We start from the raw sequence: 4417 nt of genomic DNA on the forward strand, positions 1-4417 counted from the left end.
TTTTTGTCTAAAGCTCATCTCTTCTTTATATCTGATGGTATAGACTGAATGTTTATGTCCCTTCAGAATTCGTATGTTGAAGGCTTAACCCCCAATATGATGGTATTTGGAGATGGGGCCTTTGGGAGGTAATTAGGTTTAGATGAGTTCATGAAGGTGGGGCCCCAAGATGGGATTACTGCTTTTATAAGAAAAAGAGAAGGCAGTAGAGCTCCCTCCCTCTCCACACGCACACACCAAGGAAAGGCCATATGAGGACAATGAGAAGGCAGCCATCTGCAATCCAGGAAGAGAGCTTTTACCAGAACCCAACCACACTGGCACCCTGATCTTGGACTTCCAGCCTCCGGAACTGAGAAAATAAATGTCTGTGGTTTAAGCCACCCAGTCTATGATATTTTGTTATAGAAGCCCAAGCAGACCAAGATATCCAATAAAACAATGGAAATAAATGTGACTGAGAATAGAGCTAGTGGTCATATGAGAAAGGACAGCAGTGACACAAAGAGGACATACACTCATAAAGCCAGATTATGTTTTCCTCTGACTTTCTTTTAAAAGATGAGATGCTGTAGAATTACCCAGAGCCAAACAGGCTAAGTCTGCCCTTGTCAAGGGTTTAGGCACTATTGCTATGAAAGTTAAAAGTTCTGTGACAGGAGACTATACACAGCTACTGAGGTTGAAGGTGAACAATCAGGTCTCCAATAGCAGCCCCATAAGACAGTTGCACACTAAGAGCATTTGCAAAATCGGATCTTAATTTCCAGACTCATTGGAATTTAGTGCTATGGATTCCAAAGTCCAATCAATGCTCAAACCTATATTCACAGAGGGAAGAGGCTATTATCATCTAATATTCCCGCAAAGTATTTTACTTGTTTTTATAAATTTGCTCTAAAATAAAAAGACATCGTATTAGTTGGATTCTGCAGAGAAACAGAACCAATAGGAGAGAGAGACAGAGACAGAGAGACAGAGATTGTGAGGAATCGGCTCCTGCAACTGTAGGGACTGAGAAGTTCAAAATCTGTAGGGCAGGATAGTGGACTGGAAATTCAGGTAAGAGTTGATGTTGTAGTCTTGAGTCCAAATATCTAAGGCAGAGCAGCAGTGAGGAAACTCAGACAGAATTTCTGTATTGTGGTCTTGAGGACAATTGTTTCTTCTTTGGGAAACTTGAGTCTTTGCTCCAAAAGCCTTCAACTGATTGGATGAGGCCCACCCATATTATCTCTATTTTACTCAAAAGCTACTGACTAAATGTTAATTACATCTAAAAGATATCTTTACAGCAGCACTTAGACTGGAGTTTGGCCAAACAACTGGGCACTATAGCCTACCCAAGTTGACACATAAAATCAACCTCCACAAGCATAAAATGCGAAGCAAAAAAACAACAAAAACAAATTTTCAAATTGTCTTATGTCCTAACCAGCTAATCTTAAGAACTGATCTCATTCCTTGCCACATTAAACAACTCCCTGAATCAAATATATTCTGTTATATCCAAGGGGATGCCTTGCATTTTTACTCAAGTCAACATTGCGAGTGCGAGAGATAAGTTTCTGAAATGCAAGAAATAAATATGGGTCAGCCCTAAACCATGAGATGTCAAAGGTTAGTAACCTAAGGCAAAGCTGCACTCTAAAAAGAGGTCAGTTAGTTAAGGCTAAGATGTTGCTTGTTGTTTTAGCCTCATGGGCTAGCCCTATGCCTGGCACACAGTTGGTCCTCAAAAATTATTGCTGAATAAATACACAAATGACTTAAGGAAGTAAAAGAAGTTAATGTCAAAAGTACTTCCCATTTTGAGATGACGAAGCCAAGTATAAGACTTTTTTTCACGTCAAACATTTGTTTTTACATAGAGCTTTTAACAAAAACAGCCAAAGAAAAATTTTAAAGTTTTATTTGCACATCTTGGTCTTTAAACATTGTAACTGTTCCTACATAACAATCCAGTAACCAGGGCTACATATGTGTGCAGGTTTGCCCAGTACAAGGGTGCCCAGCCAGGAAAGACCCTGCCCACTTTCTCTACCAGCCCTGCCAGGGCTGCCTCCGGCAAGAGAGCAGTGCCTTCCTTTGATGCACACGCAGGCACTAGCCAGCCTGGAGATCCTGAGACTCCATCTTGCCAATTGGAAGGTAACTGAGCTCTTTCAGAATGCTTCTAGACTTCTTGACCACACTGCTGAACCAATGTTTTCTTCTTCCTCATTAAATCAAAGTCCTAACATCTTTGTCCAGAATGAAATAAAACTAATGAGAACAGTATCAAGCCAATAAAGTGTAATGCTGAAATTTCAAATAATTAAATCTCAAAGGACATTGAGCTTATTACACGTTTAACCACTTTTTATTATATGGTGTCACAAATGCCATTTTGCTTTTCTGATTTTGTTTAAAAGTCTGTCTTCCCATCTACTGCAATGGACCTCCTGTAGGTTCATTTTTCATACCAGTAAGATAACAAAGTGGCCACTGGCTCCATTTTTCCCCAGAATGACAATGACTTCATTATGTTTTGGGATTGCTTTGCTCCTTTTGCTAATCTGTCAGCTGTTTCATTGCCTACAAATCCCAAATGATCAGGAACACACATCCTCTGAATGTCCATGCCCTGAGCAAGTTTCTGTAGCTCTAAGAAGTTCTATTTGTTGATCACCTTTTTCCCACTGCTTATTCTCCATCTGTTTTACTTCCAACCTCGAACTCAATCAGCAATACCATTGATCGTAAAACATACTGTCCGTATATAGAGCCAACTTACTGATGTTTTGCGCCCTTGCTTGTGGGATGGCTTTGCAGGCCACATGAATTTCTGCTCTTTGGTTCGTTTGTTGCCCAGGAAGTCTAATGCCTATGTTTAAAGGGTGGCCAGGCCCCCAGTAAACACCGATTCCTGCTTGTGCCTTCCTCTGTGTGTTACTGGAGCAGCAGTCACCAGTGTAGACAACGGCGTAGTCTCTCATATAAGAGGCCGTGTTCTTGCCAACCAAAGGTGTTGCCTCAGTGTTCCATTTTACATGCTTTGCACATGGCTCTGAGTTCTCATTTCCTTCAGCCAGGGGCTCATAGAGTTGCTTGTTGACTTTCACTTGTGATTCTTATACCTGTTTATCTTTCTGCCCTTCTGAACCATCAGGGCTCCCAAAGTTTCTGACAAAGGCCCAGGCTTCCTCTTCTGTGGCTAACTTCTTAAATCTGGCAGCAGGAAATCGGTCCACCTGTGCTCTACGCTAATTCCAGGTCAGGAAGACCCGGGCCTCGCGGCCACTCCTCACAGCATAGAACAGGCCCCGCAGCCACAACGGCAGTGCGCAGCTGCCAAAGCAACTCTCTGCACCGTGCCCAGAAGCCTGGTCACCCTTAGCTCCCAGTCACCCGTGAACATCTTGACTCGGCTTCGCACCGCCATCATACGGACCAAACTTCTGGTGGTTAGGACTATTTTGTCTGTTTTTGTACTCCCTTACAAAATACATAATTACCTCTGCAATTTCAACAAGGTGCAGACTTACTGTGACTCTAAACCAGTCCTCAAGTCAATAAGGTTTCTTGGGTCTTTTGGAACCATTCACTTCCCATCCCATGTTGCAGTACTCAGAATTCAGTAAACATGTTTACCAGCTGTGTGACATTGGGTAATAATAATAATAGTAACATCAAATGTCAGGTACTGTCCTTAATGCTTATATTTAACCATTACAGTCTTACGAGATGAGTGCTATTAGTCTCTCCTTTTTACAGAAGAAGAAACTGCAGCACAAATAAATTAAGGAACTTGCTCAGACTGGTGGTTAATGGCAGAGATGGAATTTGACTGTCTGTTTCCAGACACCTCTCTCTGCCTATACTCCATGGCAATTCACTTATCTTCCCAGTTCCTCACTGTGTTCACTTACAAAACAAAGATGATAAATCCTTTCTTGTGTAATTATCTGAGATTTAGAGCCAATTTATGTAATGCTCATAGTACAGTGTCTGGCACACCACACGCAGGCCTTTTATAAATGGTTGGTGGTGGAGGTGGGAACAGTAACGGCAATTACAGTTATTGCTGTTGTTCATTGTCATCATTGTCATGGCTGAAGTAGACTCCCGCTACAATCAATTGATCTTGGAATCATTACTTAAGTAATAACAAAATTCAGGGAACATGTACTTATTTTATGAACCAAGTGATAGAGATAATAAATAATAAAACACACACACTAATAAAGTGAATTCAGGGATGCAGGGTAATCACTTCTAAATTGTTTGCCATGCCACTCATCTTGAAATCAGGTTTTAGACTGAATCTGCAGGAAGAGTGAGATAGATTAAAGATGACAACCAATTCTTTGCTACTCCTTCTATTGAAGAACTAATTCCAATTTCCCTCTCCCTGAATCTGGGTTGGCTTTAGTGA

The 4417-nt window shown here is 41.3% G+C and overlaps 1 pseudogene; it reads right to left on the reverse strand.

The window, feature by feature from the left end:
• Nucleotides 1-2452: 2452 nt before the first annotated feature.
• Nucleotides 2453-3424, reverse strand: LOC105295303 (annotated as a pseudogene).
• Between the last annotated feature and the right edge of the window lie 993 nt (nt 3425-4417).

The sequence above is a fragment of the Pteropus vampyrus genome, unplaced genomic scaffold (genome assembly GCF_000151845.1).
Source record: "Pteropus vampyrus isolate Shadow unplaced genomic scaffold, Pvam_2.0 Scaffold102, whole genome shotgun sequence".
Classification (NCBI taxonomy): domain Eukaryota; kingdom Metazoa; phylum Chordata; class Mammalia; order Chiroptera; family Pteropodidae; genus Pteropus; species Pteropus vampyrus.